This window comes from Panthera uncia (assembly GCF_023721935.1).
Source record: "Panthera uncia isolate 11264 chromosome C1 unlocalized genomic scaffold, Puncia_PCG_1.0 HiC_scaffold_4, whole genome shotgun sequence".
NCBI classification, from domain to species: domain Eukaryota; kingdom Metazoa; phylum Chordata; class Mammalia; order Carnivora; family Felidae; genus Panthera; species Panthera uncia.
In genome coordinates, this window is record NW_026057585.1 from 26,785,339 (window position 1) to 26,795,702 (window position 10,364).

The following is a 10,364-nucleotide window of genomic DNA, read 5'->3' on the forward strand; positions in this document are numbered from 1 at the left end:
TCAAAATTTGGCTAAGTGCCTGGAAACACAATCAATGCCTAGTAGAAAATTAGGAAACCTTCTGTTCATTCTAGACCTGAGAGTTTGCAATGAATGTTTAAAGAAACTTCATAATCTTAAGACTGGCTAGAGTTACACTGTACTGCAAAACATATTAAAAATAACTATGATCCTCAGTTCGCAAAGAGCCAAGGTGGAGTGGGATTGTTGAGAACACATGAAATGACTCCTCAAAGTGGTAGCCAAGGTGATAATGACATTGAGATTTCCATTGAGAACAGGGACCAAATCCTTTACATATCCTCACTCCAGAACCTAACAGTGCCTGATATGTAAATAGGTACATGATAAGTATTTATTCAGATACAACTGAACCCAGTTGCTCACCTGAAAATCTAGTCTCCAGGACCAGTTTATGGAGCTAGGCTATACCTAATTAGGGCTGCCAATGGGGGTAGCATAGAGGTATTGAGGGAAGTGATTCTGGTATGGTAAAAGGCAAGCTAGGCTATTAATCCCCACATCTTTGTTCCAGGAATAACAAATAAAATATCCTAGTCCCTTCTATTCATATTGCTAACTACTCCTCTGTCCTTGTGATTTAGTTTCATGAGACAATAGATTCTTCTTTTTGCCTAAGGGAGTCATGTCGGGGTTTTGTCACCTGCAAAAAAATGCCATCTACTATAATCCTGTCTCAATGAATTAACATAACAGATATTAACAAAGAATTATAAAACAATGCCAAGTGGTATTGTGGAGCGTGTAAAAGGGACAAGTCTAAAAGTCTAATGAAGTAGTTGGGCACAGTACATAGTCCTGATGTAGGCAAGCAAACTTTGAAGCTCAGTGACTTGTTGACCCAATATTGTTTGAATATTCTATGATCAGATCTACGCGCATGAGTGTCAGAAGTCCAGGAAGACAAGAAGAGTCTAAATCCAAGAGTGTCAACGAAGGCAAGGAGAACCAAAGGGTTCAGTTGTTGGACCGGTATTAGGTTTCCTTTTATGTGTAAGCAGGTAGATTTGTGTTGTCAACTAAGAAAAGGAAGTGCCTCACAGATGTGAGACAACCCAGTTACAGAGGGTGGGGGACTCCTAACACACCAGCCTAGTGAAGCCACAGCAGCCCTGGGCTGCTGGACCATCTGTAAAATGTGTTTGGTCCAGTTCACTGACTGACTGACTCCATCTCAAAAGAGCAATCAAAAGGTAGCTCTCAGATCCCAGCCAGCTTGTACTACTGTGAAAACCTTTTAAGCCAAACATATAGGTAGAAAGAATAGCTTAAGGTAAACTATTTTAAAACTAAAAATATTACCTTTGTCAGATGTTCTCTAAATGAAATAATTTATATCCAATTACTACAGACAGGCAGCCCAGCTGACATATTTTCATTACTTAGATGTACCTTAGAAATATTTTTATTGCAAAAAATTCTCATACACACAGAAGTAGAGAGGTTAGCATAGTTAACTTCCACATACCCATGACTGATGTAAATAATTATCGTTTTACCATATTTATTTCATCTGTCCTTTTTACTTTTTAAATTTATTTTTAAAGATTTTATTTATTTTTTATTTTTTATTTTTTAAAGCTTATTTATTTATTTTGAGAAAGATGAGAGCACAAGTGAGGGAGGGGCAGAGAGAGACACAGAGAGAGAGAATCCCAAGCAGGGATTCAACACTGTCAACAGAGAGCCTGATGCAGGGCTTGATCATCTCACAAATGATGAGATCATGACCTGAGCAGAAATCAAGAGTTGGACACTTAATTGACTGAGCCCCCTCCAGCGCCCCTAAAGATTTTATTTTTAAGTAATCTCTACACCCAACGTGGGCTTGAATTTATGACCCCCAAGATCAAGAGTCCCATGCTCTACCGACTAAGCCAAACAGGCACCCCTCATCTGTTTTTTATTGTTGAAGTATTTTAAGGCAAATCTCAGACATCATTTCACCCTCACATATTTCAGTATACATTTTTAAGAAAGGTCATGTTTTTACATTACCACCACACTATTGTCACACTGTAGCAAATGGTATTGGTGCTTCTTCCCATATCACTTTGGCTCTTATCATTTCAGAGTGTATTCTTTGTCTGAGGGCTTTCTCTGGCCCCTGGAGAGCCCACTCTGCCTTCCTCTCCCATGGGCACAGCTGAATCAATGCCTGATGGGAGTTGGTATGTAAGTAACTCAGGTCCCTTGGCCTGCGGGTGGGAATTAGCTCTGAGGTATATTTCACACTATTTCCCAAAGTACATTAGTGAGATTAAGTTCCACTTGCCCACAGTGGTTAGGTTGCTTAATAGTGCAGCTTTTATTGACTTCTATTCCTTCCTCATTTCACTTCCTCCTTCTCTTCCAGTGTCTCCTAGGATCCCTTCTCAACTATACTTCTTGCATTTGAATCTTTATCTCTGGGTCTGGGAGAACCCAAACTGAGAAACTCATGTAACCAAACTTACAATAATTCTTTAGTGTCATCTAATACCCAGACCTTATTGAGATTTTCCTAATTGTGTCAAAATTATCTTTTTATAATTGGTTTGTTGAGACAAGATTTTTAAACCAGTTGCATATGGTTGTTTCTTAAGCCTCTTTTAATCCAGAGCAGTCTCTTCTCCCTTACCCCTTTTTGATGCCACTGACTTGATTACAGAGACCAGTTGTCCTATTGAATTTACCATATTCTGGATTTGTCTTTTTGCTTCCTTGTGTTCCTTTATCTCCTCTATTTCCTATAATGGAAGTTAGCTTTAGAAACTTGCAGATTCCACTTTCTTGGAGGGCAAGAATACTTCATAAGTAGTGTTGTTAGCCTCGTATCAATCACTTTAGGAGACACATACTGCCTGGTTGTCCTGCTTTAAATGAGACTAAGATTGATAAGTGGGTTCAGGTTCAGCTGGTTCATCTCAAAGGGTTCAACAGGAGGCTGTGCTGCTTAAATCCATGTTCCATGTGTCATTACTAATAGTGTTCTATGACTTCAAAGGACAGCTGCTATGTTCACAGTGAACATTTTGTAGGGCAAAATAATTTTAAACAGGCTTTAAACTGTTAACTGTTTCATGTCTTAGAACATACTCCAAGCTATTTTCTAAGGAAAACTCTGGTCCCACTCACAGCTTGGATCATAACTCAATGCATTGTTAGAATGGGAATTAGACCCGCCCTCCCTCCCCGCCCCCCCCACCATGAAGTCTTATTAACCCACTTACCACCCCTCCAAAAAACCCCGGAATATTGCAATGGGGTAAGCTAATCAGTCTTTCTGTTCAAAGAACTTAGTAGTCTTGTAAGGATCTTACGAGTGATACAATGGTAAGCACATAGTACTGGTACCTAATTTGGAGGGAGGATGTCATTAGGAAACTCTTCTTGGAGGAAGTGATATTTAAATTGAAACCTACATGGTAAGTTCTTAAAGAAAAACTGCCAAGAAAAGCAAAGCTTTCCTTTTCTTGAAACTAATATGTTTTTCCTTAAGGACAACATGGATCACATAATGGTTAACTCTTTTTGCTTTGATCCCTAATAATTTTAATTTTGAGACTTAACTCTAATTATGTAGGACATGATAGTTTGCATATTTCATTCCAATGTATCCTGCTCTTGATTTTCTTTTTATTCTTTTCCTGACTTTTAAATGTTTACATGTTGTCTTTCTGTTCCAAATTGTACATACTTTTGAAGCTACCTCAAATCCCAATCTCTTTTGCTTATATTTAAAAACAGGAACAAAAAAATTCCCATATTGAGCTGGACCAGGGATGAATCTAACTTCATCAAAAATGGTCTTAAGGATCTTTTCCACGAGGGTGCCTGGGTGGCTCAGTCGTTAAGCATCTGACTTTGGCTCAGGTCATGATCTCACGGTTCATGAGTTCGAGTCCCACACTGGGTGAGCTCAAGCCCTGCTTCAGGTGAGCACAAGTCCCACTTTAGGTGAGCTCGAGCCCCACATCGGGTGAGCATGAATCCCACTTTGGGTAAGCTTGAGCCCTGCTTTGGGTGAGCCCCGCTTCTCCCCCCACCTCCCCCACCCCTTGCTCACTTGCACGCCACCCCCCTCAAAAAAAGGATCTTTTCCACACTACCCAGGGAGGGTCCATGCAGACTCTCCTCTGCACTGTGTGGACATTGCCATGCCATCCATTGCAACAAGGGAACTCACTCAGTGGGTCTGGTGTGGTGGATGCTGGCCCGGGAAGTTCAGTGCATGCCTGATGCCATTTCCTGTGAATGCCCATGGGAGGTCATGCCTGATCTCTACTTCTACAGAGATTTTGAAGACATGTGGTGGTGCAGGCCACTGCTGAAAAAGGCTGTGACCAAGGAGGAATTTCTGGGTGAATGGACTGTCCCAGCTCCTGAGTTCACTACTATTCAACCTGAAGTCACAGACTGGTCTGGAAGTAGGCAGGTGCCCTCCGTGCCTATTCGGCAGTTCTGTACTGAAGACTGAAGTGCTCAGCCTGCCACTGAAGACTGGTCTGCAGCTCCTACCACTCAGACCCCTGAATGGGTAGGAACAACCACTGAGCGGTCTTGCTCTTTCACAAAGGCAAACAAAATGGAATAAGATTGATGGAAAATAAGGTTTCTAAAAAAAAAAAAAATCCTCTTAGGAGGGCATAACTTTCATCTCTGCTACCAGCCATTAGTCCCTGAAGCAGAGTGATGTAGGGTGAAGTTGAAGTGGAGTCAGAGATATGTTTAATTCCCAGATTTGACAAGATTAGTATCAACCTTGGTTTGAAATCCTATGGAAAGAATTTTCAGGGACTCCAGGATCTCTTCCTGAATTATTACCAATACTTTTTTTTCATATGTTTACTTTGAACTTAAAAATAATCGTTATATTAATTAAGATCTCCTTGGCTGCAACAAACAGAGAATTGACTTACAGTTTTATATTATTTCCTGAGGCAGCTATAACAAATTATCACAAACTGGATGGCTTAAAACAACAGAAACTAATTTTCTCACAGTTCTGGAGGTCAAAAGCCCAAAATCAATGTGTCAGCAGAGTCATCCTCCCTCCGGAGGCTCTAGAAGAGAACCCTTTACCTCTTCCAGCTTCTGGTGGCTCCAGGTGTTCCTTGGATTGTCACTGAATAATTCCAATCTCTGCCTCTGTGTTCACATTGCCTTCTCCAGCACTTCCATTTTCTCCTCTTCTCTGTGCATCTCTCCTCTGTGTGTCTTTTATGAGGACACTCGTCACTGGATTAAGGGCTCACTCAGATAATCCAAGATGATCTTAGCTCAAGACACTTAATTTAATTATGTCATTAAATAAGGTCATATTCATAGGTTCTGGGGGTTAGGACATAGACATCTTTTGGGGGCCACCATTCAATCATTCAGTGGCCTAAACAATGGAACCATTTTAATTATCTTACATAAAAGGATGTTTGATGTGATAGGCAATTTAGCATTGGTGTGGCTCAGTTATCTCATCAAAGACTCAGACTCTGTCTTTCCCCATCCACAGTTCTCAGCATTTTATTTTTTGTCCTCAAGCCTGCTGCCTTAAGATTACAGGACAGTTGCCCCAACTCCAGGCTTCACATCCCTCACAGAACTGTAAACATAGCAGGAAGGGAGAAGAGAAAGTAACAAGACCTCTCCCTGAAGCCTCCATAGTTTCCCTCTATGCCCTATCATAGTCAACAGAAATGTGTTATTGGCAAAAAGGGATAGGGATGCCATGACTGCCTTGGATCTATCAAGATACATGCCCTGGGGTACACTGCCGCACTGAAACTTGAGTTTTGATAATAAAAAAAGGGAAGATGGGAATGCAAGCTGGTGTAGCCACTCTGGAAAACAGTATGGAGGTTCCTCAAAAAACTAAAAATAGAACTACCCTACACCCCCACAATTGCACTACTAGGCATTTATCCAAGGGATACAGGTCTGCTGTTTCAAAGGGACATATACACCCCAATGTTTATAGCAGCACTATCAACAATAGCCAAAGTATGGAAAGAGCCCAAATGTCCATCGATGGATGAATAGATAAAGAAGATGTGGTATGTGTGTATATACACACACACACACACACACACACACACATACATATACACACACAATGGAGCATTACTCGGCAATCAAAAAGAATGAAATCTTGCCATTTGCAACTATGTGGATGGAACTGGAGGGTATTATGCTAAGTGAAATTAGTCAGTCAGAGAAAGACAAAAATCATGACTTCACTCATATGAGGACTTTAAGAGACAAACCGATGAACATATGGGAAGGGAAACAAAAATAATGGGCTAAATGGGTAAGGGACACTAAGGAATCCACTCCTGAAATCATTGTTGCACTATATGCTAACTAATTTGGATATAAATTATAAAAAAAAAAAAGAAAAAAAGGGGGGTGAAGGTGGCTATTATGTAGGCAACTAACAATATTTGCTACAATTTCTAAATGTAGTTCCTGAAGATTATTAATTAAAAAACCTACCAGTCCTTTTATCTACCAATTTACATAAATTCCTTCAACCAATGTTTATAACACCTACTATATGTTGGGTACTGTGATAGAAGCAGGACTCTCAAGATCATCAAGATATAGTCCCTGTCCTCAAGAAGCTCTTGGTTGAATTGAATAAGAGATAAAAACACCAATAATTTGAGGACAGTGAGACAAATGCTATATTAGAGATATGTGCCTGGTGCATTGGGGGAACAGAATAGATTGCAGCATCCTGAAAGGCAACCCTTGAGTTTTTGAGAAGCAATTAAACAGAGGAAAAGATGGGGGTATATGATGGCCTTCTAGAGAGAAAAGAGCATGTAGAAAGACAAAGATGATTGGAGAACACTGCTATACCTTTGTGGAACTACAAATTTTTTAACATGGCTAATGTGGAGAACTATATAGGTAGCAGGAAGGCAGGTCAAGCTAGTAGGATGGGTGGGAGCTAGATGGTGAAGGGCTATAAATAGTGAAATAAGAAAATGACACTTGATCCCAAAATCTATGGGGAGTTACTGAAAGATTTCAAGCAAAGGAAATATAAAATTAGACTGTTTTAGAAGGATTACTCTGAGAGTAGTTGGATGTATTTGCCTTCGTTACTGGATAGATGGTGGTGCCATTCCTAAAAAGGGCAAATACAAGTGTAGGGAAGAAGATACCAAGTTCAGGTGTGTATTTTGAAGTTTGAAATACCTGGCCCAAATAGATCCTTCTCTCTTTCTCTCTCTCTCACTCTCTCGCTCTTTTTCTTGCCTTCTAATTTACATGCAATCTATCATGCCTTGTGAACCTATTAGCCTCTATTTTTGGTTTCATTTCCATTATTTTAAGAAAAATACCCTTGGATTAGAAAGGAATACATCAAAATGTTCCCAGTGGCCGTCTTTGTGGTGGGATTATATGACTTTAAAGAAAATACTTTTCAGTATTTCTCAGAGTGAGCATTTTACATGCATCTCAAGACTCAATACCCTCAATTCTAACTGCCTGAGAGTGTGTCATTTCAGAGCCAGTATTTTTTCCCCTAAACATGGCATCTTCTTGAGTAATTTTAAGTAAATGCCAAGTTTTTTTACTCGTCAATTAAATTTAAAAATTTTACCATTTAATTGTTTTTGGTTATACTTTAAATTTCTTATCAACACACTTCCCACAATCTTGTAATCATTTGCTTATCAGTCTTTGATACCTCTGTGGAAAAAGTCTGGTCTTGTTCATCTTAGTAGACCCAAGACCTAAATATCCAGCAGAAATATATTTACTAAACACTTACTGAATTGGAATGTGTAATATGCATCTTCGTATTCCTAGTGCCAAGCTCAGTGCCAATGCCCAATAAACATTAGTGGAGCTATATTTCAACTTTTGGCCAGTACTCTACCAAAGTCCTACATAATCACTGGGTGGCAAAAATAAATTTTCATTTTCTCAGACAGTATCTCTTTGTCACATTATGTGTGTGTGTATGTACCAAAACATTTTATATATACATATTTATATGTACACATACATGATTTTTTCTCTAATAGGTTTAAAGATCCTACTACCACTGTGCCTGTGAAAGACTGCTAAGTCAGAAAGCTTTTCTAATTTATTAGTGAAAAAACCAAGGCTGAAAGTTACCTAAGATTATGAGTACTGCAATTCTAGACATTGGTTCAAAAAACCCTCTTATTTATTTTATCAAATGTTTAAAAGCATAAGACTAAAACTCTTCTATTCTAAAACTCCATCTGGGTAGAACTATCGCGAGTGCTATGATCACTATATTCCTTTTGTAAGCCAAGTTTCTAATGCCATGTTCTAGATATTGTGATGTGTTCAGCATCATCCCCACAATTTTATTGTATTTCAGGGACTGGGAAACCTAGGAATTTCCTTGGCCTCCCTAGACAGCAGGAATCCTGTTCAGGATTCAGTCAACTGTGGGCATGTGCAAGAGACTGAAAAGCTAAAGGAAGGAAGAAAGAAACACTCTTCTAGCTCAGGCAGTGGTGGCACCAACTGAGCTGCACCCTCTTGTCATACAGTCAGTTCCTGGGACACCTGGGTAGCAGCTAAACATGGGCGTCTGGTAGTTTGCATCAACAGCATGGGGCAGGGAGCCCAACTCCCTTAAGTCATGGGCAGTAATGGGGTCTCGCAGGAGTTGAATTCTGCAAACAACTGTAGGCTCCAGGGGAAGAAGCAGCTTCCTGTAGTTCCTCATAGCTGGGTAACTTGACCTCCGTTAGCGCCTCCAGCCTTTCCAACAATTTTGTTACCTAATTTCCTGTGTTAAAACCCTCCTCACTTAAAATACCTTAAATAGCTTCCATTTTCTGATTAACTATGTAGCATAACATTTTATCTGATGTTCCCGGAACCAGAGAATGTGCTATGCTGGGAAAATTATTTTTCTAGATAAGCTTAAAACTTTCAGGACTAGGGGTACCTGGGTGGCTCAGTTGGTTAAGCTTCTGACTTTGGCTTAGGTCATGATCTCAAGGTCCACAAGTTCGAGCCTCGCATCAGGCTCTGTGCTGACAGAACTGACAGGACTAAAATATCAATTGTCCTGAAAATTTTTATTAAGTGACCCATACATGATCCTTTCTTCCTAAACAGAATATTTAAAAGGCAATTTTTCTTCCTTTCCATTATTATCACCATTGGCTATTCACCGAGTATCTCCCCACATTGAAGCTCCAAGAGCAGGATGGTGGAGAACACCAGACTAAATTAGTACTGACCACAAGCAGATACTTAGAAGTTCAATTGCAAAAACCTTTACTACGACAGTTACTAGAGATATGGATGATGATGATATGATTACTGTCCCCTAGATACTCTCACAGAAAAATATGCAAGCAAACAAATCATAATAAGGAACGATAAGATACAAAAACAGAAATATGTACCACAGGCACAGATTACATGAAGGAAATAAAGGGCTATTGACTGTACTTGAGGGTATCAGGGAAGGCTCTAGATGTAGGGTGAAATGTAAGCTGGATTTTTCAGTTTGAATATTTGACAGGAAACAATAAAAAAGCATTTCGGAGCAAAGAACAAGCATGTGCAAAGACAAGTGTGACAGCTAGTCTCTAAAGACAGCTCCCACTCCCAACATTTCATCCTCCTTCTGGTTGCTTCTACATCCTCTTCCTGTATTCTCCCCCACTATCTGAAAGTAGAGCATGAAAACTTTTGAACTGAAATGGCATGAGGCAAAGAAGCAATTACTACTCATTTGTATGAAAAAATTTTTGAGCATTCCCAGACTCAAAAAATAACCTCCCTTAGGCTTTTCTGACACGTTAGGACACATCTTGCTAACAGATACACAAAATAAATGAGGATAAAGCAAAGATGCCCACAGACTCAGTTCAAAGCTATGGTGTTAATGCTGAGAGGCTGAGTGTAGTTTCCTGGGAAGGAGTTAGCGATTCTACTCTGCCGCTAGGCGTGCGTGCTGCCTCTATAAGGTTCTCTCTGCCAAACAAACACTGAATGCTATTTTCCCTTTCCACCTTTGTTCGTAAAAGCAAAACTCCTCTTCAAATTTCTTTTGGTAAGCGAAAACAGGTACTAATGCAGGTCTTTCGTAAAAGTGAGTGGTGTAACTTGAACTTTTGAAAAGCGAGGGATACCTGTATCCTCTCCCTGAAATAGCTCTGACCAATAGAATGTGGTGGCAGTAATGTTCTGGGACTTCTGAGCCCAAGGCTTAAGAGGACCTGCAGTTTCCGCTTCCTTCCCTTGGGAACACTCTGGAGCCACTCCTTCTTAGAATCCCACCATACTCTAAGAAGTTCAAGCCGCATGGAGAATCAAGGCATTGCAACTGACCATTCCAGCTGAGATCCCACCCG

At 40.0% G+C, this 10,364-nt stretch overlaps 1 pseudogene; it reads left to right on the top strand.

Annotated features, from left to right (window-relative positions):
- Positions 1-4,184: 4,184 nt before the first annotated feature.
- LOC125913603 (40S ribosomal protein SA-like) lies at positions 4,185-4,815 on the top strand (annotated as a pseudogene).
- Positions 4,816-10,364: the final 5,549 nt, after the last annotated feature.